Source organism: Ambystoma mexicanum, chromosome 1p, assembly GCF_040938575.1.
Source record: "Ambystoma mexicanum isolate Mex_15411 chromosome 1p, UKY_AmexF1_1, whole genome shotgun sequence".
NCBI lineage: Eukaryota > Metazoa > Chordata > Amphibia > Caudata > Ambystomatidae > Ambystoma > Ambystoma mexicanum.
Window position 1 is genome coordinate 951,813,980 of NC_090921.1, and position 27,320 is coordinate 951,841,299.

The following is a 27,320-nucleotide window of genomic DNA, read 5'->3' on the forward strand; positions in this document are numbered from 1 at the left end:
AAAGTATTAAATACACTCTGCGAACGTTTACATTCACCATTGGGTACTCTTGCTAAAGAAGACCAACAATTTATAGATTCAAGTAGGAACAGTGAAAACTGTAATGAAGTAAGTGAAGGAAGGAAAAGTAAGTAATCAGAACCAGTTACAAACAGGTAAGTATCAAGAAAACAGCTAAAAATGATGACACTGGGCCTCATTACAAGTAGGGCGCAAAGGGATACCGGGCACCGGTAATGACACTGGTGCCGGTAATCCCTTTGCGCCCTACTACGAGTTCCCTTTGCGGGTCCTTCCTTAACGCCTGCTTTTAGCAGGCGTTAAGGACAGGACCTACAAAGGGACACCGGGGTCAATAATGGTACCGCAATTTGCGGTACCGTTATTACCGCCTTGCCATTGAGGCCTATGGGGGCTCAAATGGGAATGGGGAATGGCCCTGGTGAATGGGGAATTACCGGTCCCTCCGACCACAGAATGGACCGGTAATTACTCCATTCACCAGGCCGGAGTCGGAACGATTTTGGGTGCAGCCATGCCGCAAATAGCGGCATAGTTACCTCCAAAGTCGGAATGAGGGCCACTGCCTTAAAATATAAGGACCTAGAACTTAAAAAGTCATTCCCTGCTAAAGAGGATGGAGCATACTGGCCTAAGAGTCACAAGTCAGAAAGTTAACTCTTCGGAGGGAGCCAGTAGTCTTTAAAAAAGTGGAACAAGTGTTGACAAAGCCAACATGAAGTTATAAGTATTCCTGGAAGGTAAGAGCACAGCAACTAAAGGTATTCAGGGGTCCTCTCCCAATCCAACCTCATTAAGGGACGACCAAGGGGATATTCTTGCTAAGAAATCCACCAATCACCGTCAGGCAAGGGAGAAGTTGTATTGGCACTTTGAGCCCTTTAACCCCTGTATACAGCAGGTAGTGGGGGGAGAAACACACACTTTGTGCTTGGATTGCTTCAGAAACCACCTGTGGGATGTCTGAATCTGCTGGGTCCACGTACTTTTGTGTTGATTCCTGTGGAGGGCGTCCAGGGGTTGCGTCACTTTCGTCATCTAAATTGGGTCCTGCTAGTCAGCGGTTCCATCCTCTGGCAAGATGTTTCTTGTGACTGGACAGCTGGATGGCCCTGGCATAATGAGAAGAAGGCCACCCCGATACCCTGATACTGACAACCTCAAGGGACTACTAGTACATGATGAAGGTGGGCTGCAGGAATGAACACCATGATCAGTCTGACAAGGCTCCTCTTTTTGCTGGAGGGCTGTAACGGCAGGGGAAAGCCTCTTGTCTAACCAGCCGAGAGTCTGTGGAGTCCCAAGTCTGAACTCAGGATGCCGACTAAGGCAATGAAAGAACCCAGACAGGAACTGGTCAGTGGTCCTGGGACACTTCTAATAGCTTTCATAGCCAAAACCTTAAGCAGGGGTCAGGGATGGTTGTTCCTACCAGTCCAGAGGTTGGAGCACCCATGAAGTCTTTCAGGAGATCAGAACAAAGGAGCACGGTTCCGCAGGACATTTCGATGGTCGACTGGAACAACAATCCACTGGTCTTCAGCTGGATTCTCCTCTTCAGAGGGGTCTTGGCTCCAATGATGTTTTCAAAAATGGCTGCAGGGGTCTTCCTCTTATTCTAAATTAGAACTGGTGTTTCTGCCAAGCCTGCCAATAGCAAGGATCTCCACCATTCAAACTTTCAGGGGGTGTGCTTCATGGACAGCCTCCAGCCACATCTGCCCAGCAACAGACACGCTCTAACCAAGGGTGTCCGGACATTTGGTCGAAAGACATTTGGTGGAAAGACAAATGGTCGACGGAATTTGGTCAAAAACCAAATGGTCGAATATTTTTTTATTTATATATATATATATTAGGTTTTCGTTTAGTGAAAAAAAGGTTTTTTTTAGAAAAAAAGGGGGTTGGGGGGACTCCCCCCCAGGGGTGCCCCCCCCCAAAAAAAAAAAAAAAAAATACAAAAATTCGACCATTTGGTTTTCGACCAAATGGTTTCGACCAATTGTCCTGTCGACCATTTTTTTTTCGACCAAATGTCTGGTAACCCTAACCAAGATGTGGGCTGGGACCAGACGGTCCTACACCCCACATCCAAATACAAACACACACTGCTGCTTTACACCGCAAAGCCATGACTTTAAGGGCCTCATTACACGGATGGCGGTAAGGATTTACCGGTACCGGTATTTTACCGGTACCGGTAAATCCTTACCGCCTTACTACGAGATCCCTTTGCGGGTTGGGGGATTTAACGCCTGCTTTTTGCAGGCGTTAAAATCCAACCCGCAAAGGGACCTCGGAGCTAATCACGGCACCGCAAAATTGCAGTGCCGTAATAAGCGCCTTCCCCATTCCCATAGAGCCCTATGGGGCAGAAATGGGAATGTGGAAGGGCAAAGGTGGAAGGGGGATTTACCGCCCCTCCAACCTTGGAATGGGGCGGTAAATCCCCTTTCCACCAAGGCGGTGCGGGTATTTTACCGGCATGAGCCATGGCGCTAATAGGCGCTAATGACACTTCTAATAGCTTTCATAGCCAAAACCAGCTAATAGCGCCATGGCTCACCGCCTACCGTGTAATGAGGCCCTTTGCCTGGGAAAGCCCGAGAGGGCAGGAAGAAGGCCAAAGGAGCTTATGGCCAAAGGATAGGGCAACATACCTTGGCACAGCCATTTTAGAGTATATGGTACTTTAAAACTACAGTATGAAGTAAAATGAAAACATGCACGCGATAAAAGTAAAAATCACAGTACAAAAATGTCTGCTGCACCAGCACATCTTGGACACATCATTCAAGTAACAGAAATATTGCTTATAAAAAATTAAATGAAAGGTGAGTTGCTCAGCTTAAAAACAACAAGGAATTTGGTAATGGAGGACAGAGTCTCCCTACACTGATGGCCATAGGAACTGATCAGTGCCCAAAAAATAGGTGCGCTAAGCAAGGTAAGTAAAGTAAAAAGGCTTTACCTACCTTCAGTCCATGTTTAAAACTATGGAGGGAAAGAAGCAAAAATAAAATATTTCCTAACAAGACCGTACAAAAGGAAATCCATGTTAAATCTTACATCTTGATGAATAGCTATCGCAGTATGGATTTTGATCAAAGCAAAGCACGGATGTACCTCTGCAAAGGTGAGATTCGAAGTGTGGGACTGAAAGTCCTAACCTGCAGCTGTGCAACAGGGTCGCTGTACTTTTTAGTTTTTAAGTTTTGAACTTGAAGCGCAAATCAGATGCAGAGATTGGTTTGTTTCAGGTGAATTCAAGAAGAAATCTTTATTTCACCGTGCTGCAGGAGACAAACTCAAGAACAAACAGAGAGACCCGGGTAACAGAGAAGAATACGCACTCTTCCCAAGGCTTCAAAAAGCTTTCATATCTTTCATGGCCATATAGGTTTCAATACACAGTCAGGGGAAGTTTACATAAACTCATCACAATGAAGCATTTCCCCCCATAAGTGCATCGTACCATACAGACACCAGGTATCCATGCGGAATAAACCCAGTAAGAGGTTTATTAAAACCTTGCGCAGAGAAAGGAAAATACATAAAATGGGTGTGGAGCCGGTCCTTGCAAGCTAGCAAAGCAGTGGCAGCCTTATTAGCATGCCTCATCCATAGGTTCATGCTGTGTAATAGTCCACAATTCTAACTGTACAAATGTGGCAGAATAAAAGCATGCCATTGTTGCGTTTTTTTCTTTTCTCTTTGCTTTAAAACACATTAGAACAGGATGGATTTCCAATTCAGCTGGGCCTTGTGTTCTCAAGGCAAGCTCCTAAGAACTAGCCTTATATTGTACTTTGAATTTGTTTTAACTTCACAGTTAACCTCCTTTGATGTGTGTTTTAACCAATCTCACACAACTCAGAAATGCTGAAATGACATTTCCAGATAACAATCGTTACCCTTTTTGAAAGATTTCTAGGACACCTTCACTAAAATTGGTTTATCCTGAATATTTACAGTGTTATAAACACTTTTGCAGGTAAATCCCAGTGCATACTTTACAATCTGCCTAAAGAAGCCAATTGATCTTGTAAGCCATCCCACAGGGACCAGCTTCTGTATATGTTTTCTCTGTGTGGATATTTGAGATAATGCCAGATACAATGCTGGAATATACAAGGGCATACTTGCAACAGTTGAAGCCCATCAGGGTACATAATCCTCCCTAGGAGCCAAAGGTAGATAATAACGAACAAGGAAATTGATCATAGTTCATTAGGGTCAGGTTATCAGAGATATCACGTGCCGCTTTTTCAAAAATAGGGACACTCCCAATGCCATGGCTCTGTTTAGCTTGATGCCTACTCCAAGCATCAAATAACCCATTCGTCCAGTAAAGTCCTCCCACCCTGATTTGCTCTTGTGTCCTGGAGGTGAAGGTAATTTAGCATAGTGTCTGATGGTGAGTAATACATACCCTATGTAACATGAACCCAACCAATTCATTGAAAGACAGATGTAAGCATCTACATGCAGATGATACCCAGATATCCCTCTCCTTTCACTCCTTCAACGACTCCATTCATTACCGTCTTTCCTCTTGTCTTTCTGCTGTCCAATCTTGGATGGCCTTTCGGTTTCTCTGTCTCAAACCCCCAATAAATAAAAATATTATTTCCCCTGTTAATCCATCTATTCTTTCTCCTTGGCCTATCTCTTTTCCTACATTGCAGCTTTGTTGTTAGTTCTCAGGCTCGTAATGTTGGGCTTATTTTTGATTTTTCCTTTTAATTACAACCTCAAATTGCATCTGTTCATTCTACCAGGTTGCGTCTCTTCAGTATTCATCATTTACCTACTGCTCTACTAAAACTCTTCTCCGAGCCATTGGCCCTCATTACGACCCTGGCGGAGTGGGTTTACGCCAGCGGTATTCGTGGCGGACCCGTCCGCCCTACTACGAGTTCCCGTAGCGCCATGGAGCCTTTCTCCGCCTGGTTTTACCGGGCGGAGAAATCCATGGCGCTAAGGGACCTCGTTGTTAATTACGCCACCGTACTTTACGGTGGCGTAATTAACGCCTTCCCCACTCCCATTATACCCTATGGGGCAAGAATGGGAATGGGGAAGGGTAAAACAGGGATTGGGGATTTACCGCTCCGCCAAGGTCGGCATGGGGCGGAAAATCCGCCAACCCCCATGGCGCTATCGGCAGCTTTCCGCCGTGCTCCGAGGTGCATTTAGCACCGCGATTTCCGCCAGGGTCGTAATGAGGGCCATTGTGTTGTCCCTTCTTAACTATTGCTGCTTCCTCAAGGTGGGCTAGCATAACTGTGCTCTTTTCCACTGCTCTCTTTATTCTGCTGTTCGTATTCTATTTTGTCTTCCTTCGTCCATCAGCATTTCTCCTTAGTTGGCTCAGCTCTGCTGGCTCCAAATTGAACAATGATTTGCGTTTCAATCCTTGTGGTTAGTTTTTAAGCGTATCCATGCCCTGGCTCCCCCTTATTTATGCTTCTTGATTTCTTTGCATCACCTCCCCTAGAGACGTACGTTCTGCCTCCCAGTTTCACCTCTCTGTTTCGTGCCATCCTTAGTTCTGCTCTTTTCAATGTCTTGCGCCCTCTCTATGGAATTCTCTTCCTCTTCAGATCTGCTCCTCTTCTACTCTCTCTCAGTTTTAAAAACATCTGTAACTCTATCTTCTAAATTTCGTATCTTAACTTTCTCAGGAATCACCATTGCTGTGTTGGTCTGTTGCTCATGCTTCTGTTACTGTCTTTTGTTGTACAATACTTTGTATTTTGTTAAGCGCTTTGTATAAAAGCGTTATATAAGCGTTGTAACTTAACAGAAGTTCCACAAATAAAGCAAGTACCATGATATGTGGTGCACCCAGATTCAGGAAAGGAGTATTGTTTTTTTTAAGAAGGGTATATGATTTACAGTGACATTATTTGTATCTGACACAGAAACAAGTATCATATAATCGCAAATGCTGCTCCAATCAAAGCAAAGAGGTGCCTTTGGAAAGTAGAAATTAATGTAATGGGGAAGGTGTGCACACATTCAACATCAAAAATGTCCTGCATATAGTTCTACTGCCAAATCGCATTACATAGCTGCTCTCGCATTCCATACCAGCTTGAATACCAGAGTCTGTGGGCTCATGGCACGTAGTGTTGAAAGAAAACACAGTCAGTAATGGGAGAAGAACATTACATAACAGGTGTCTTTGTAGAGCTCATGTTCACCCCCAGCGGGGCATCCTGGCACCATTGACAGATAACAGATGTTTATTGTTACCCAACTTAATGGTGCACATTTTATCGACCTTGGAAAGATAAAGGGCTGAGGGGAACTGCCGGGATTCGAACCAGTGGCCATGAGGTCAAACACAGGCCACTGTAGTGTATGCATTAGTCCACTGAGCCACAGACTCAGCTACATTGGGATTAAAGAAAGCGTTTTTTGTGGTACTGGCTGAATTCAGTCTACGTTCATGCATTCAGAAGAGTTAGGGTACAGTTGGTTGACCGATATCACTGCTTAACAGTGTTTTGAGGATCCGGCAGGTAGCATATATTCTCCACATAGAAATAGCAGAGCTACCCACTAGTGTTTATCATTATAAACAAGTGATAGTATGAGGGTCCTGTTATCTGCCCACATTATAAGAAACTGTTCATATGCATGAGGATGAAACTTCCAACAACCAGCAGAAACACTTCAATCACAATGTTCAACAGAGGGGTGTAGAAATGGCATTAACGCAGGAGTTCTATTCAGCTTCTTCTTCCAGTCACAACCTCTGACCCCCCCACCACAAACAGAATGTTAGCAGCAAGAATGTGTGCTGTTCAGTTGAATCAGCATCGTTGATGAAATAGAAAATGCAAGCAAATTACCATTCCAGGATGAAGGCAGAGGTTGTACCTTTGTGAGGCTGTTGTCTCTATGCCTCAAGCAGCCGGAGTGGGCAGTAGTTCACTTTTATCAGCATTGTGTGAACTCACTGGAGATATGTCTCAGAGCTGGACAGTAACTGCAGCAATCGTTCAAAGAGAAGCCGTCACTGCTGTGTGATCAGGTGAAGACGTAGGATTGGCAGTGGGTGAGTGAATTAGTATAACCACTCTAGCAGGACTGGTTGAAGGTGAGCCTTTGGAGTCAACACCTGTGGTGCTGGTTCTTCAGGAAGATGCAGGATCTCCTTGCATGATGAGGCATGGATGTCCCAGACACTTGACTGCAGTCTTGGTATCAAGAAGAACTTTGTGTGACACCCACTACCTGGGTTGTTTTGCTGACTTCCTTTGGTTCACATGGGTGAAGAGCCAGCTGCTAGCCTCGAGCGACTGGCAATCTTTCTCAGAACTACTCCTTCTCCAGGAAGTAGACGGATCTGACAGTCTTTGCAATGGACTTGCAGAGGTTCAAGAGGAAGTCATCATCACGATCAAGTTAATTTCACAGACAGCTTGTGATCGGCTTTTGGCCATATGCCCATGTCACCCTAAAATCTCATGAGGTGAAACCCCATGTCTACCGTTAACATTGTAGCAAATATGTAGCAGTGTAAGGGGCAATGCTCATGGCCACTAGAGGTCAGTCTGCTGGAAAATTATCAAGAGTATCAATTTAATGTCTCTGTTTCTCCATTCTACAATACCACTCAAGTGGGATTGACAGGAAAAGTGTAGGAGCAGGATGACATTTAGAAGCTTGCTTGTGAAGTGGGTCCCTTTAGCACAGGCTAGTGTAACTGTGAGTCCAAAACAGGGATTGAATTCCATCAGTAAACTTTTGACCACCGTAATGGCACCCACCTTTCTAAAGAGATAGGCTTCCAACCACTATGAAAAGATATTCACTGTCACTGGCCAATCTTCATGGATAGGATTTTGGGAACTGGAATAATCTATTTGGATATTCTGAAAAGGACCTTCTGGGACTGGCTGTGTGGGGGAAAGTCTCTTGACAACCTGACCTATGTTGTGCACTAGTCATAATGGACAGGTCCTACAATAATGCTGGGTTACAGTGGTAAAATAAGGAGCAAACCAATCACAGTTAATAAGAGCAATCATGCATGTCTTACTTGGCCAGTTATGTGAGGTAGGATAAAAGTGATCTAGCTGCTACCAGGTCCCCATCAGGACTGCCCCATAGGGTGTCACTTCCCATCTTACGATTTCTACGAGACCAGTATGCTTTCTCTTATTCGGGAGCTAGAAACTGCAATATCACCACACTAGAAAGGGTGATGATAGGACACCTGGTTTGTTAAAAAAACAAAAAAGGATATCGTTAGGAGCCACAAGGAGATCAAAGGTCCAAGGTTCTGTGGAATACGGCAAACAGAGAGTTGTCTTGAGCAATATCGTAAATCGGTCATTTATGTTCCTTGGATTTGACTATGGTGATGGTAGAAGGAAGCAGTTGGACGGTGTCCAGTCAAAATGTCAAAAACATTTGGTCGAATGGCAAAAATGTCGAATAAATTATGTCGAAAAAAAAATTTCTAATGCTTTCTTTTTTTATTTACATGTTTGTTTTTTGGTTACGCAAGTAAAAAAAACGGTTAAAACAGAAAAAAAAATAAAAATGGGGGTTGGGGGAACCCCCCCATTTCGAACAAAGAGCAAACTAAAAAAGACATTTGAATTTTTTTTCAACATTATTTTTTCGACATTTTGACTTTCGACCAAATGTTATTCGAAATAGTGACTATAAACCCAGTTGGACATCTACTAAAGCAACTGCACAGAATCTAATCCAATAGGAGTGCTGACAGAGGTTAAGAAACCTCGCTGCTTCTATGGAATGCTGAAATCATGGGTCACACCATGGGTATAGCGAGAGCAGGTGCAGAAGTAGGACGACTTGTCTTTTGCTATACTGCAGGCAACTTGATCAGAGTGGTCATTTGACAACTGATAAACATTTAACACTTAATTCTCTGAGTACAAACTGCATAACCTGTTGCAAGATGTCCCTGGGGGTTCCTCCATCAAGAACCATCAACATAGAGAATCTACTCCGGGTTCCTCTAGGTATATTGTTCAGATCTCATCTGAGGATCAGGTGGTGTTCAGTAACAATTAATCAGGAATGCGGAAGCAGAGAAGCAGAATTCAGAATAGGATCAGCTTAGCAGCAGAAAGAATTAGCTTTTCACATGTAGTCAAATGAGAATTAGAAATGTGCAGGGTTTCCCTTTGAGCAGTAAAGCAGTAATGTGGTAACGGCATGAGGTACTGCCACAGTCACAGCGTGATGGCAGTTAACAGACCAAGAGAATGTTGCTGACATGCTTCTAGCAATGATAATGGCATTAACACATCATCACCAACACATACCCTCTTTGAGATCTGGTAAAAGAGGTTCATGCTTCCTACAAACCCCTGTGGAATCCTTGTGAATGTATATTGCATTTTTTTTTATAAGTGAAGGATAACAGGTATTAACTACCGAGGTGCACAGGTACAGAATGGGGAGCACAGAATGTCACCTCTAGAAGGGTGCTGGATAAAATGGTTGCTTGATTCAGAACAACTGGAATAGTGGGTTAAATGGATGCGCTCACAGCAAGGAGGTCACGTACAAATTGAAAAGTATCTTTAACAGGTTTTTCAACAGGCAACATTGGACTTCAGGTCAGTACAATGATCCTTTCCTGAAGAAGGGACTCAATGACTAATTTCAGTTTCCCATAAAATGGAACAGTGTGGAATACAGAGAAGTGATCTGGCTGGGTTCAGGCCGACAGAGTATACGTTCAATATGCATCCAACTTGATTCCTATGAGAGGGCCATAGTGTCTATGGAATCTTGTCCAGCAATCCCTGTTGCAACAAGGAAGTCCTTTTTCATGACCTGCCCATCAGAGGCACATTCCAGTTCCCTCTGTCTGGGGACGTCCAAATAAATGGGAACAGGGTAATAGAAAATAGTGCAACTCATTACACACATCCGCTCTAAACGCAAAAGGTTCACAGGAGATTAAGGGCTCAGCAGGAGATGATCTGCGAGGGAACCCAGAGAATAGTCAAAGATTGTGAAACAAGGTGGGTATAGGCTGACTGCAAATATCCACAGCAATATTAACTTTATCAAAAGATATAGCATGAAGAAATTCTGAAGCTTTCTGTGTGGGGCAGGAAGCTCCACTGTCTATACAAGAAACATGTGTTTTCACTAACAGAGCCTTCTACAAATGGAGAAGAGGGATAGAGAAAAAGTATCAGTGCAATGATGTTGTTGGCACTTGGGCTTTCCTATTGGGAATTGTAGGAACCGTGGTGGAGGCAGATGAAAGGATTCGGGAAATGACTGGGCTATCTGTTGCGTTTGTCATTTCAGACATTCTGATTTCCAATAGCCAAACACCTTACAACATTACACTTGTGATTTTATGGCACAAGGGAGGCAGTTGTCAGTTCTGAGCTGCGCCGGGACCGGACTTAACAAACATATCCCTTCTCCTAACACTCCCCCTGGCCCCTCTGTGCTGCTCCTGCCCTGAGAGGATTGCAGTTGTATTTGCTGAATTTGTAATGCCATTAATTGAATCTTAGTTTCTTCTTTATGTCATTCTCCCTTTTCATGAGTGCTGGGTGGCAAGCAGAACCTCAGTAAAATCATGTCCCTCCCTTTTGTGTGTTAAGCTAGTTACAAGTGGTTCAAGGAAGGGCACTAACGAATGTCTGTATACATTAAGCATGAAAGGTGTTCAGTGTGAGAGACATGGACACTGACTTTCATACATGATATTCGCGAGGTAATGAGCTTTCGTAACGCACCAAGCCAGGTGGGCTGGGTAGTTGAAAGACAAGTGTATATGAAGAGCGATAGGAGCAACATTTTGGAGTACATTTCACTGGGGCTGCCATTAAGGAGACTGTTGGGGTTAGTTTATGTTTTAAACTTTTAATGAAGTGAACCTGGTGTGTTCTTTGGTCCCCACCGCATTGGTGATATAAGTCTGGTCATCTCTACGTGGAAATCCAGAATCCTGCTGATTCTTCTCATGGGGTTGTGAAGGGATAGGGATTGTCAACAGTAAATGAAAACGCAAGTGTTATTTCAACATGCTGGTCAGGCATCTTCAATGCGCCTAAAATCAAAATAATACATATGCTTTTTTTTCCAGGACTGTACCAAGGTCTTAGAGGGCCCCATTCTTTATTCTCAAATCAAAGTAGTCAATTATCTACTGCTAAGCTGATATTAGGCAAGATCAATGAGTCTAAAACTGCTCTACTCTAGCTGGTAGATCTGTCCTGCCTCTGAATGCTTTGGATTTTAAAAGACAAAGGGTCTCATTCGCAAACAGTTGTCGGAAGTGCAGCATGTGCAAATTGCTCCTGCAGCCACTCAACAATTGCACAATTATTTTGTATTATTTATTTTATTGTGCTTTCAGTCAAATTCTGACATTTTACATAAATTCACCAGTTCATTTATTTCTAAACCATGACAATAACAACAGATCAGAAGAAAATAAATACAGCAGAACTAAAGAAAAAAAATAACAATAACGATTAGCAAAAAAAAGATAAAATAAGTAATCCACATGATACACTGTACTTCGCCTTAGTACAAATTGACAGGTCGAAATACATTAGTCAGCCATTTGTAACACCCACTGTGCTTCATAAGGCAATTTTTATGAACTTGACTTCATTCGGCAATTTCAATAACTCAATTGATAAGAAGATGTCTTTACCTACCAAAAGCCTGTGCCAAAAACCTTGAGTATTAATCCCCTCTGTGGTGTACAAATCCGGCAAAGTATTTCTCTCTTATTGCCTGCATTCCTGTACAAGTTATCAGGAGATGTCTGATGTCTTGGACATAACCGTCACCACATAAATTACATTCCCCTGCACTATGATCAAGATTGTTCCATATTCTCATAGTCTTGTTTGTTTTTACTAGGTTTAGTCGGAACCTTACTCATTCGGCACGCCATTCGGTGTTAGGAAATCTTCTTAAATATGGCAATAAGTATTTGCAGGATTTTTCACAAACACTAATTTTCTTTGAACTCTTGAGTTTACATAATTGTGCTCTGGTTGATATCCAATTTGTTCTTAACTGAGCGTGCTTTGCTTTATGAGGATTTTCCATCAGCGTTTCACTTCTATTCTCACAATTTTGTAATATTTGCTCTACATCGTTTTTCAGATTGGATAAGAACGCACTCTTAGATTATTTCATATGGGCACCTAGATTTTCGACTAAAGAGTGTTTACAGGGATCTAAAATAGATCGATATACGAGTAGTAGTTTCTATTGAAAGTAGGATTGAAGTGAGTAAAAGCCCAGTTCATTTCTTAAACGCGCAATAGAGAGAGACATAGGTAGATTGAGCATTTCTTTCCATATTTGACCTTCAATTTTTGCCCAATTAATTTTGCCTGCACTCTGATCGAGTTCTAGGCCGTACAGAATTGTTGGTATAATTGTCCCCTTATAGAACTTTATTAGGGGTAATAGCGAAAATCTGCAGAGACTTTCCAAAATCTTTTTTTGTTGACTGATGAATTGGGTAGTTTTTGATTCCAATTCATTCAGTTCTTTCATCGAGTTGCTAGATCTGACGTTAAAGCCCAAATATTTGATTTTTTTCACGACTGCCAAGCTCTGGTGATTCAAGAGCCAATTGTGACATTTCCTGCTATTAAACCGATTACTAAAAATCCTTATATGTGATTTGGCTGGATTAATCACTAGTTTTTTTTATCTTCGAATAGTTTTTCCATAGCCTTGAGCATATGTTTGAGACCAACTACAGTATGGTCTATAAGGGCAATGTCATCAGCATATGTTAGGAAATGGACGGGGTGGTTACCGATCCTAGGACAGACAAGTGAATGAGCCAATAAAAATTCTGCTTGGTCTGCCAGGTATAGATTGAAAAGGTATGCAGCTAATATGCACCCTTCTCTTACTCCTTTTCTGGTGGATACTTGGGAGGACAGGTCTCCACTAAGATTCAATCTCACTCGGAATGTTGTTTGGTGATGAAGAGCGATTATGAGTGCCAGCAAACCCTGCGGAATACCCCAATTTCTTAGTGTGTTCCATAATTTAGCTCTGTTCACCAAATCAAATGCTTTGGTCAGATCGATTAGGCCTATATATGTGAAGATTGCATTGGGACAAGTACTTTGATCTTTAAGTATAGATATAATCATGCCATTCACTATAGTAGGTTGGCCTTTCCTAAAGCCAGTTTCCTGTTTGGCAATAATCATTTTACTCTCAGCCCAGTTTGTTAAATTTTGAGCACTAGACTTGCAAACATGTTACTGTCACAGTCAAACAGGGCCATAGGGCGATAATTACATGGCTCTGTTCTGTCCCCCTTTTTATAAATCCGGATGACAATTGCTAGCTTCCAAGACTCTGGCAGTGAATGGCTCTTTATGAAATTTGCAAATAGATCGTAGAGGATGCTTGACCAGGTTGAAATGTCTGATTTTAGAATCATATTCGTTAGGCCATTTTGGGATACATTGAGGAACCAGGTGGTTCTGACATTATTGTCTTTAAAAGTCGATAGAGACATTTCAGGGATTTCTCTGAAGTATTCTACCCATGAGTGGTTTGAGGTTGGACAGGCTTGTTGCATCCCCTGGGACTGAGATTGACCATTAATGATCAACCAAAGGTTTCTAGATTGTAATGGTAGAAGGGCAAGTAGCATTGTGTGACCATTACGTATGCTATGTGCGAGTCTCTGGATGCAGGCCCAATGGCAATAACTATTGCTTAGTTTTTTTTTTTTCTCTTCAAGCATTCTTTATTAAAGCCGTGTTTCTTTCCGGCTCTTAGATTTCTTCTTAACTCTTTCTTTTTGGTGTATGTTTCCTCATCAAATGAGTGCGGGTTGTGTTTCTGTTTAAAATCTTTTTTTACTTGAGGCTGATCTAAATCCCAAAGGAATTCAAAATAGCTCCCAGGCTTATTGTCACTTCAGAGCCATATTCTAATGTGCTATTAAGTTTGGAATTTAATGTTCTCCCTTATTTCGCAAAACTCTCTACCTGGTGTCCTTGGGTGGATACTTGGAGATCTTGTGAATACACAGTGTCAGGTATAATACTGTCAATCATAAAACTGGCATGAAAAGCTTTGCGGTCACTGTGCTTCATAAATACAGTTTTAAACAGTGAGCAAGAATGCTGTAATTATATTGACACTATGGTATAGTCAATAGTCAACTCAGCATTTCTGTTAGGCATTGTGGATGCAGGAACCACGTCATCACCAACATTCCCATTGAAAATGATCAAATTCCATTCCGAGAACCACGCATCCACACTTCACCATAACTCCTATTGATATTTGTTTTTGCTGTTTATCTGACTAGTGGGGGGAAGTATGCATTGGAATCACCTCCCATTATTTTGTGGTCATCACAGTATAAGATGTGTAGTTCAGTCATGATTACTGAAAAATCATCCAGAATCTATAGAACACTCTTATTCACTGGATTCTAATATATATTGATTAAAATCAAGCCTTTTATGCTTTCACCCCATTTAATCAGGCATCTGGCGATAAGAGATCCCTCGAGGTTTTGGCTTATGCAAATAATGTTATTTACTATAATATTCCAGATAGCAATGAGTAAGCCCCCGGAAGGTCTGCCTCCATTAAGACAAGATGCAACTTGATTTAAGACTGTTTAGCCATCTAATTGGACATGATTCCTTAATCATGTTTCCTGAAGAAAAATCAGATCCTTTTCTTTAAAAAATCAGTTGACTTGTCCCAAAGCCTTTAAACAATGAAGGACCTCTTGTATTCCAACTTATAATCGAAAGGTTGTTTTTTTATGTCTTCTCTACAGGAGGTCTCCACTTGCTGTAAGCCTCTGTAGGACTTCAGATAGAAAATCAGGCAAGAGAGTCCATAACTTTGATTTCAACTTTTGCATATTTGAAGTGGATCCATTTTCCGATGTAGAAGGAGTAGGACTGACAGTCTTCTCTAGTGTATTACTTTTGTCGGCTTGATTGCTGCCAGACCTATCATGGAAAGTTTTCGAAAGATTGGAGATGGAGGTGGTAGTGCCTCAAATACTTCAATGTTGAGTTTTCTCAATTCATCTGCGCACATTAATGTGGCATTCCGACCCTCTCTCGATTTTAAAATAAGTTCCACTATGAAGGTGTATATCCAATATGAAGGTGCAGTTTTCGTATGGAAAGGAGATTCAGACAATGGGCCTCATTACACGGATGGCGGTAAGGATTTACCGGTACCGGTAAAATACTGGTACCGGTAAATCCTTACCGCCTTACTACGAGGTCCCTTTGCGAGTTGGGGGATTTAACGCCTGCTTTTTGCAGGCGTTAAAAACCAACCCGCAAAGGGACCCAGGGAGCTAATTACGGTACCGCAATTTGCGGTACCGTAATTAGCGCCTTCCCCATTCCCATTGAGCCCAATGGGGCAAAAATGGGAATGGGGAAGGGCAATGGTGGAAGGGGAAATTACTGCCCCGCCAACCTTGGAATGGGGTGGTAATTCTCCTTTCCGCCAAGGCGGTGCCGGTATTTTACCGGCATGAACCATGGCGCTAATAGCACCATGGTTCTCCGCCATCCGTGTAATGAGGCCCAATGTCTTTGCTAGCAAACAAATACAAATCAGCTGGGTTTTTTTTATAAGTCAGTATGGTAGTGTGATTTAGTGCCTTATGGCACCTTGACTCTGGAGATTGTTTTAGCCATAGCTCCAGAGCTGAATAGAGTTTAGATGGGGGAGTTGGTATAGCCACAGACAATGATAAAAGATTGGTTGACTCGCATTGTCTCAATTTAGCTGAAGGTGAAGCCACGGCTATTTCAGAAGATGTTTCAGGTTCTGATTTACTTTGATTACAGGGCATCATTATTTCGTTGATTGCAGAATCTTTTTTATTTTTACTGACAAAGATGGGAGCAATTCTCAACTGCTTTGGCATGACCAGTGGCCATTCCCCTGTCTGGTAACCGGTACTTGTCTTTGTCTTCTGTTCTGCGTGCTGAGGGGTGATAAAGATCACTTTGCAGCACTCAGAAGAACCATTGCATTTCCTATTTTCCTTTGCCTTTACTTTAGCGTCTGGGGTGATGTCATTTGCTGAGGCGTTGTTTTTAGTTAGACAGCCTTCTAAGTCAGAGATTTTATTAAGGGCTTTGAAAACTTTCTTTTTACTAGATTTCCTCTGCTTCTTCAATGTTGGTTTTTCAGCAGGTTTGCCCATAGTATCCTTTGCTGCAACAGTTGACTTTAAGTTTTTCTTTTGACCTTTTTTCTTTTTCCCTCTCTAATGGTAATTTTTTAAAGAGGGCTGTACGTCAGACCCGTCATGATCTGTAAATACCAATGCTGGAGCATCTTTCATTTCCCCCTTTTTAGCATTTTTGAGGGACGGAGAATGGGCAGACTTATTATTCGTTGTTCTGCCAATTTTAGATTGGTCCAGCTCCTGATTGTCTGCTAATTGGGAAAATCTTATAAATGCTTCTAGTGCAGATGTTGAAAGCGGGTATCATCCCTGTAAAAGCACTCATTCATCTTTGGGGTGCCAGCTACTTCTGTGCTCTCAGGCTGGTTTTTGAGGTCTGGGAGAGAATATATAATATCCTTCCAGATATGCTCATTCTGTTCTTTCTGTTATTGATGATCCAGTTTTAAATCATTTAGTAAGATTGAATTTTCTTTGCTGTGTCCACATAGTCGGGCTATCAGATCTTTTGCTTGGCTATTAATAGCGGTAGATAGACCTACCAATGATGATTCACAACTACCAACTTCTTTTGAGAGTTCCATGAGTATGCCTCAATAGATATGTACCTCATTTTTGGGTGAGTCAAATACATTCACCAAAGAGTTCAGAACAAAGCTTAATGCTTTCATAGTGGTTTCTTGTGTGGGGTCTATTGATAGTCAACTCTCTCAGAGAGTGATGCTCCGCTGTGGCGGGTTGCCTCAGAGGTCTGTGCTTCTGCTTGCTGGATCAAACTGAATATTGTGCTGAGTTGTTGACGTATGATGAATGCAGTCCACTCTGGTATCTTTAGGTCTCTTCATTGGTGAATTTCTATTGAGGTCGAGGGGCAGCTCACCAGAAGGGGAGCAGTGGGAGTGGGGATCTAAGTCCCCGCCACAACCTATAGGGTAGTGCGAGACCACTTTTTTCCGCAAAATGGTTAAGTGCATCTAGACTTTTGTGCAAATTGTGCATTTCATTGTAGAGGTTGAGATCATATACTCAAGATTCTGGTCATAAGGATTTGTGATCAGATGATTGTGCACTAGAATAAATTCCAACATGACTGAACTGTTGGCAACGAGAACACAGTCGTCATCCAAATCATGGGTGTTTGTCAGTTGGGGTCCTCTTGAGGAGGATGGCATGGCACACGGGTTAGATGTACTACATTGAGTGTGCCCTATTTCTCCAGAAGGATCAAACTCTGGAGCTCTCAGATCGCTCTTCATTGATGCGCTTCTGAGGTTATACATAACTTTAAACAGTATTGCCGCTTACTTAGTAAACTCTATATAAAAGCACCACAAACTATTTAGATCGGAGGTTCCTTATTTTGCCGCTTATTTGATGGGTTCCAGCATGGTATTTTTAGAGTTTTGCATTTATATTGTCCTTTAGGTATAACCTGACAAGGGTATTTTCTACTTACCCCATGAGAGTTTTCCTGGACTCCATATTAGCATGTGGATCGCTGGTGAAGTTGAAATCAAAGTCAGTTGCATGTGCTGATCGAAAATCGCAGCGTCCGGGGCAAGAGGCTGAGTGTGAGTGTGTTACCTCGCTCGTGGAGGGTCCTCCGGCAATCCAGCGAACAGAGCAAACACACTCGCAGCACTCGGCTGTGCTCTGCTTTAGGTGGTGATTTTGTGTTCCACAGGGCCCGCTTTTGGAAAGGCAATAGAAGAAAGACGTGACACTGGTCCAAGTCAACAAGGACCAAGATAGTGCAACATAGCTTGCAGCAAACACACTCGCAGCACAATTGCACAATTGCACATGCATAGTGATGTTCAAAGGTTCCCACACACAGCACAAATGATTTGCCCTTAGAGCAATAGAGATGAGCAAATGCAAATGACTCTCAAACAAGAATAACGACTACGAGGCACGCAACTCTTCGGAAGTGTAAATTACATACAAAAACAGAAACTAAAAAAAAAGTGACCTATTTTTTAAAACTTTAAGGGAATTTAACTATTTTTAGGGTAAAACATGTAAACAAGTGAAACGTGTTCCTGTAGATTTGCCTGTGTCTCAAATTGTACTTATAATTGTGGTTAGAACAGTTGAACTTTCAACAGGCGCAATGTGCTTGTTTTCTTGTTTCAATCAGGTTATTCCATTTGTGCACGTAGCTGTGTCTCTCATTTGGTGTGCCGTACCATTTGCAATCCTCCAAGCACACTGTTACGTAGTGCTCTAGGTGATGAAGAAGTACTCCAGAGACACAGGTAGGGAAGAAAACTTCTCTAATGGGTTCCCGGTTACAAGATGACACAATAGGTATATCCAAAGGTAAGTAGGAAGTACAAGAAGACATCCACCGGCCTCCACTCTCACAGGCTGCTTCACTCCAACTGACAATCATGGAGCTTACAGGGGCACTCACAGCACAGCATTACACAGGCATTCATTCCACCAGTCATGTCATCAAGCAAGCATTCATACAGGGCCAAATCAAGGGACGCACAAGACATAACACACACCCACTATGCATATGCAGAGTGCATAAACGTCAGTATCACGGATATGTTTCTTATAGTATAGTATGTTTCACTGTTTTGTGAGTGTGGAGACAACAGTGGAATAACGGGCTATATCTTAGCAAGTGGCAGACAATATGGGACAGCAGCATAGCAAGGAGTTTTCATAAGAAGTTCCTTGAGTGACGGTGATGGTCGCTCCTAAGAAAAGGAAGTGTCCAGAAGATGGCATTGTCATTCTTAGTTCTTTTCCACTCGCCTTTCACATAGTACCTATTAACCACACACTATCTGCATCTTGCTTCACCCCTCTCACTATCTGCAGAATGGTTCATCTCATCTTACTGTGCAGAGCTAAGTGCTTAGAAAAACAGATGGTGTCCGAAAGGTGTCAGACACTTCTGTCCCCTGTGCACCTTTTCTCTGAAGGCCAGCCAATATTTTTGTCAAAAAGGAGTCAACAAGTTGTACAAAAGAGTTACTCTATTGTGACATTCATCTACGAAGTAAAAAGCAATGTTTTGTGAAAGGTTAGAGATGACACAAGTCAATGATAAGTTCTTTGTCCAAATCTTCTTTTATGTTCATAGGTTAGCAGCACAACGCGTTCGGGAAACAAACTCCCTTCATCAGGTGCAGTTGAAAAGGTCTACAACGTAATGAATACGTAAAACAGATTGTCAATTCAAAGTAACTTCAAGTTAATACAATGTATATACATAGAGTCAATTTCTGATAATGGATTGAATAAACCTCATTAAATGCAATTTGCAACCGTATTGGGGGCCCAAGTGCCTGTTTAAATAAATAGATGTTAATGTTGTAATAAAGGAGGATCCAGGTGTGTAGTCAAATGGGTCATAGGACCCAGTTTGTAATTTGAATGACTCATAAAGAAAACCGTAGTGTGAGCATGTGTACATGCAGGAATGATATGAGGCCATAGAAGACCAACAGAAACTCTCAGGAGCACCCTGCGAACACTTGTAAGGAGTAAAGTATAGAACTACATGGTGGATAGTACGTACCTGTAACATCAACTGTGCATAACACAGAGAATGTTAGGATAGTCATTTGTGTCACATGTGGATCACAGCTGGAAGACCAAAAGAATGTGACAAAAGATGAAGATAATTGAATCAAGACAGGTTGTTAACTTGTAGAGTGAACAAGTGCGGGTCAGCGAGACTGCCTAGAAAGGTAACACAAGAATTACCTTCAGCAAGTTGTTTGTGCCAAAATCTGACAAGTAATATGAGAAAAATAGGAGAAAAGCTAAAAAGGAAGAAATAAGTAACCCATACGGTGAGCGTCAAAAGTGAGTCATAAAGAATGCACGAAGAATAGCTAAAATCCTTACCGCAATGCAAGTAGTTCTCATTAAGTAGTGACCAAAGAATGCCAAACGTCCATAGAAACGACGGGCGAGTAGGTTCAGGAAGGTAATCCTCACATCATCACTTAAACGCAGAATATTGCATAAGGATAAGTAAAATGCTATGCATTGATCGTGTGTAAACATAGGTAACATGTAGCGCATTGCTAATCATCAATGTAAGAAGGCCATCAAAAGACAGTATTGTAGTGTTCTGACCTATAGTTTCGCTCAGATTATGTAGTGTGGGCTGTCTGCCGTGATGGAGGACTTGGTAGATCATGAGGTGTTTGAGATTCATTAATGGTAACAGATAATGGACATTGAAAAAGGACTGGACAGAGCTGATTGTGGAAGTCATGGCAGCAGGAGAACAACATAAAGAGAGGACTAAAAGAAAAAATGAAAAAGGTTCCTAAACATTGATCAACAACATAGAAAATGGACTGGAAAGAAAACGAATGGTGTGTACCACTGTTACAGAAATACGCTTATATCAAAACGGAAAGACTAATTGTGATTAGACTAATACCCAAATGCAGATAATAAATAGCATTAAAACAGTGTAAAGAAAATAGAAAGGATTATGCAAGAACGAACTGTAGCTATAAACACCCAAATAAAAGAAAGCTCAGGAGAAATTCAAGGTAATGTCCTTCTAACATCTATTGCAACCTAGGGTCAAATACATTTGCAGATCACTCTCCATTAATCTGCACATTAGTTCATGTAATGTGCAGTACAACAAACTTTTTTTAAACATAGGCACTGAGCGTAAGCATCAATTTGATGTACAATGTATCAAAACATAAGGTTGATATATTTAACTCAAAGAACGTATATATATATATATATATATATATATATTCAGATTCAGTGAAAAAACTTTGTTAAAGGGACGTTATGGTTAAGTTGCGCTACTAAAAACCTAAGAAATTCAGTGAAAAAACTTTGTTAAAGGGACATTATGGTTCCAAGTAAAACCGAAAAAACCCTTTAAATTTTCCAGTTATGGTAAGCTAAGCAACCATAACTCGCGCCACCACCGTGCACTGCTAAGACTAACACCCACGACATCAAAGATGACATCACAAATGTCATTGATGACATCACTGATGACATCACATGTGTATGTACTTTTCATGAAATATGTGTACAAGGGATTCTTATTATAATGTTGCGAAAAAAGTGTCAAGGATCATTGCAATAAATATCATACCCTAATTAGTGCATTGAACGATGCATTGATATAAATAGCATTCTATTATGGGGTTCTATCTAGTATACTAAGCTACTCATGCAGAAACATAGCATTGTGTGCAGCGTACAAGATGAAGGTATAATATTCGTAATGTTAATATGTTGAATAATGAAATGATAATTGTTTTCTTAATAGATTTTTTTGTACTGTGAAATATGTAATAAGTAGCTAATAAAACCCATGTATTACATAATTGCATCACTAAAGACAAAACACAAAGAGACAAGAGCACATACCAATATGGGTATATACAGGGAAAGTGAAGTTAGCAAAAAAGCACAAGTAGTAGCAGAAACAATTCATAACCTAACTGATTATTTTCATGCAAATAAATGATTGCTGTTTCAAAGCTGCTATTTACCCTATGTATATGAATCACTTGATGTGATTGGACCCTAAGGAAAGTAGTGTGAGTACAATGTATACAAATATGACCATATACAGGGAAAGTACAGCCATAAAAAAAACAACAGAACTATCAGAAAGTGCTGATAAGTCTATTAATTATCTTTATGCACAAAAATGATTGCTGTCTTTCAAGCTTGTGTCTTCCCCTATGTATATGTTTCATATGATGTGACTGGACTCTAAGGGAATTACTGTAAGAACCTACTTGAAGGATACGTCTACAAATAAAATACATTTTTTAGTTTCTGACTGTTACTGAAGAAAACCATGTGGCCTAGATATGTCAGCAAAAGAAAAAAGAGTGAGCCAGACATGTGATGTCATCAGTGATGTCATCAATGACATTTGTGATTTCATCTTTGATGGCGTGGGTGTTAGTCTTAGCAGTGCACGGTGGTGGCGCGAGTTATGGTTGCTTAGCTTACCATAACTGGCAAATTTCAAGGGTTTTTCGGTTTTACTTGGAACCATAACGTCCCTTTAACAAAGTTTTTTCACTGAATTTCATAGGTTTTTAGTAGCGCAACTTAACCATAACGTCCCTTTAACAAAGTTTTTTCACTGAATTTCATAGGTTTTTAGTAGCACAACTTAACCATAACGTCCCTTAAACAAAGTTTTTTCATTGAATTTCATAGGTTTTTATTAGTGCAACTTAACCATAATGTCCCTTTAACAAAGTTTTTTCATTACAAAAGCTATCTAACTGCTCAAAGATTCTACAACAACTAATCAGATAAATGAATACCACTAAATTAGACCAAAAAATACACAGTTAGAATACGCCAATTGGTATCTAACTGTCCCAAAATTTAACAATATCCAAATAGAAAAATCAATACCACTAAAATATATCAAAAAAATATACAGTTAGAATACGCCAATTGGTATCTAACTGCTCCAAAATTTTATAATATCAAAACCAATAAATAATATGTTACTGCTCCAAAAAAATACAACAAGCCAAAGTATAAAGCATTAGCCAGAAACAACAAGTGAACACTGAAAACAAACAAACAAATAAACTGTAGCATAAGAGAAAAAGGTTTTTTTTTTTTATCCAACATGGATTTTTTTTCCTCCCACAGACCCAATGATTTTAGCAACAAATACAGAAACTGAGCAAATTGCACAGTACTCTGATTTGTAATCTACTAAATATGAGGGTCCAAAAAAAAAAGTATATTGATTATACAATCTACAAAATACTAATACTAACATGCTATTTTCTTTTATCACAGAAATGAACAAGAAAAACATGGACTCCCATTACTAGACCAAACAGTAAGTATACAATAATAAGGAGAACCATAGCAGCATATCACATCCATTGTATCTAATACCTTTGTTCCTTATACATTTGTTTTTCACCCAAAGCTATAAGCAAATATGAATGTGATATGCTGTGATGGTTGTTGCCAGGGCATAGAGTCTTGGGTGCATGGCCACAATACGGACAGCGTTTTCAGGACACCCCCTACGAACATTTCAGAACAACGCGATAGTTCTTAGAACACTTTCAACTTGACAACGAACAATACGGACAGTGTCCTCAGGACACCCCCATTTTGTTTATTTGCGAACATTTCAGGACACTTCGAGTGTTCTTAGAACACATTCAACTTGCCAGCGAACAATACGGACTACGCCTTCAGGACACCCCCTACGAACATTCCAGGACACCGGGAGTGTTCTTAGAAACGTTTTCAGAACTCCCCCATTTTATTTATTTGCGAACATTTCAGGACACCGCGAGTGTTCTTAGAACACATTCAACTTGACAACGAACAATACGGACAGTGTCCTCAGAACACCCCCATTTCGTTTATTTGCGAACATTTCAGGACACCATGAGTGTTCTAAGAACACATTCAACTTGACAGAGAACAATACGGACAGCATCCTCAGGACACCCCCATTTTGTTTATTTGCGAACATTTCAGGACTCTGCGAGTGTTCTTAGAACACATTCAACTTGCCAGCGAACAATACGGACTACGCCTTCAGGACACCCCCTACGAACATTCCAGGACACCGGGAGTGTTCTTAGCAACGTCTTCAGAACACCCCTATTTTGTTTATTTGCGAACATTTCAGGACACCGCGAGTGTTCTTAGAAACATTCAACTTGACAGAGAACAATACGGACAGTGTCCTCAGGACACCCCCTACGAGCATTCCCCGGACACCGCGAGTGTTCTTAGAAGCGTCTTCAGAACACCACCATCTTGTTTATTTGCGAACATTTCAGGACACTGCAAGCGTTCCTAGAACACATTCAACTTGACAATGAACAATACAGACAGTGTCCTCAGAACACCCCCATTTCGTTTATTTGCGAACATTTCAGGACACCATGAGTGTTCTAAGAACACATTCAACTTGACAGAGAACAATACGGACTACGCCTTCAGGACACCCCCTACGAACATTCCAGGACACCGGGAGTGTTCTTAGAAACGTCTTCAGAACACCCCCATTTTGTTTATTTGCGAACATTTCAGGACACCGCGAGTGTTCTTAGAACACATTCAACTTGACAGAGAACAATACGGACAGCGTCTTCAGGACACCCCCTACGAACATTCCCCGGACACCGCGAGTGTTCTTAGATCCGTCTTCAGAACACCACCATCTTGTTTATTTGCGAACATTTCAGGACACCGCGAGTGTTCTTAGAACACATTCAACTTGACAGAGATCAATACGGACAGCGTCCTCAGGACACCCCCGTTTTGTTTATTTGCGAACATTTCAGGACACCACGAGTGTTCTTAGAACACATTCAACTTGTCAGCCACAACCCCCATTCATATTTGCGAACATTTCAGGACACAGCGAGTGTTCGACAACGTCTTCAGAACACCTCCATTTTGTGTATTTGCGAACAATTCAGGACACCGCCAGTGTTCTTAGAACATATTCAACTTGACAACGAACAATACGGACAGCGTTCTCAGGACACCCCCATTTTGTTTATTTGCGAACATTTCAGGACACTGCGAGTGTTCTTAGAACACATTCAACTTGACAGAGAACAATACGGACAGCGTCCTCAGGACACCCCCATTTTGTTTATTTGCGAACATTTCAGGACACTGCGAGCGTTCTTAGAACACATTCAACTTGCCAGCGAACAATACGGACTACGCCTTCAGGACACCCCCTACGAACATTCCAGGACACCGGGAGTGTTCTTAGAAACATCTTCAGAACACCCCCATTTTGTGTATTTGCGAACAATTCAGGACACCGCGAGTGTTCTTAGAACATATTCAACTTGACAACGAACAATACGCACAGCGTCCTCAGGACACCCCCATTTTGTTTATTTGCGAACATTTCAGGACACTGCGAGTGTTCTTAGAACACATTCAACTTGCCAGCGAACAATACGGACTACGCCTTCAGGACATCCCCTACGAACATTCCAGGACACCGGGAGTGTTCTTAGAAACGTCTTCAGAACACCCCTATTTTGTTTATTTGCGAACATTTCAGGACACCGCGAGTGTTCTTAGAACACATTCAACTTGACAGAGAACAATACGGACAGTGTCCTCAGGACACCCCCTACGAGCATTCCCCGGACACCGCGAGTGTTCTTAGAAACGTCTTCAGAACACCACCATCTTGTTTATTTGCGAACATTTCAGGACACCGCAAGTGTTCCTAGAACACATTCAACTTGACAATGAACAATACAGACAGTGTCCTCAGAACACCCCCATTTCGTTTATTTGCGAACATTTTTAGGACACCATGAGTGTTCTAAGAACACATTCAACTTGACAGAGAACAATACGGACAGCGTCCTCAGGACACCCCCATTTTGTTTATTTGCGAACATTTCAGGACACTGCGAGTGTTCTTAGAACACATTCAACTTGCCAGCGAACAATACGGACTACGCCTTCAGGACACCCCCTACGAACATTCCAGGACACCGGGAGTGTTCTTAGAAACGTCTTCAGAACACCCCCATTTTGTTTATTTGCGAACATTTCAGGACACCGCGAGTGTTCTTAGAACACATTCAACTTGACAGAGAACAATACGGACAGCGTCTTCAGGACACCCCCTACGAACATTCCCCGGACACCGCGAGTGTTCTTAGAACCGTCTTCAGAACACCACCATCTTGTTTATTTGCGAACATTTCAGGACACCGCGAGTGTTCGACAACGTCTTCAGAACACCCCCATTTTGTGTATTTGCGAACAATTCAGGACACCGCCAGTGTTCTTAGAACATATTCAACTTGACAACGAACAATACGGACAGCGTTCTCAGGACACCCCCATTTTGTTTATTTGTGAACATTTCAGGACACTGCGAGTGTTCTTAGAACACATTCAACTTGACAGAGAACAATACGGACAGCGTCCTCAGGACACCCCCATTTTGTTTATTTGCGAACATTTCAGGACACTGCGAGTGTTCTTAGAACACATTCAACTTGCCAGCGAACAATACGGACTACGCCTTCAGGACACCCCCTACGAACATTCCAGGACACCGGGAGTGTTCTTAGAAACATCTTCAGAACACACCCATTTTGTGTATTTGCGAACAATTCAGGACACCGCGAGTGTTCTTAGAACATATTCAACTTGACAACGAACAATACGCACAGCGTCCTCAGGACACCCCCATTTTGTTTATTTGCGAACATTTCAGGACACCATGAGTGTTCTAAGAACACATTCAACTTGACAGAGAACAATACGGACAGCGTCCTCAGGACACCCCGATTTTGTTTATTTGCGAACATTTCAGGACACTTCGAGTGTTCTTAGAACACATTCAACTTGCCAGCGAACAATACGGACTACGCCTTCAGGACACCCCCTACGAACATTCCAGGACACCGGGAGTGTTCTTAGAAACGTCTTCAGAACACCCCTATTTTGTTTATTTGCGAACATTTCAGGACACCGCGAGTGTTCTTAGAACACATTCAACTTGACAGAGAACAATACGGACAGTGTCCTCAGGACACCCCCTACGAGCATTCCCCGGACACCGCGAGTGTTCTTAGAAACGTCTTCAGAACACCACCATCTTGTTTATTTGCGAACATTTCAGGACACCGCAAGTGTCCTTTTGAGAGTTCCATGAGTATGCCTCAATAGATATGTACCTCATTTTTGGGTGAGTCAAATACATTCACCAAAGAGTTCAGAATAAAGCTTAATGCTTTCATAGTGGTTTCTTGTGTGGGGTCTATTGATAGTCAACTCTCTCAGAGAGTGATGACCCGCTGTGGCGGGTTTCCTCAGAGGTCTGTGCTTCTGCTTGCTGGATCAAACTGAATATTGTGCTGAGTTGTTGACGTATGATGAATGCAATCCACTCTGGTATCTTTAGGTCTCTTTGTAACGCTCACCTGATTCTCGCAGAGGCGCCGGTCTTGACTGGGCGACTACCGTATCTCCAAAGGTGATGTGTAGCACCCGGTTGGCTCTTGGGCTGGACCTCTGTGCACTGTATGCCTGACGTGTAGAGTAAGATGTCTGCAGATAGAAAATATGGGGT

General features: G+C 41.7%; 1 protein-coding gene across 3 annotated transcripts in view; it reads right to left on the reverse strand.

Moving 5' to 3' along the window:
- Window positions 1-27,320, reverse strand: part of CDH16 (cadherin 16) — a 1,158,846-nt gene that overhangs the window by 943,049 nt on the left and 188,477 nt on the right. The gene's annotated exons all lie outside the window — the stretch shown is intronic.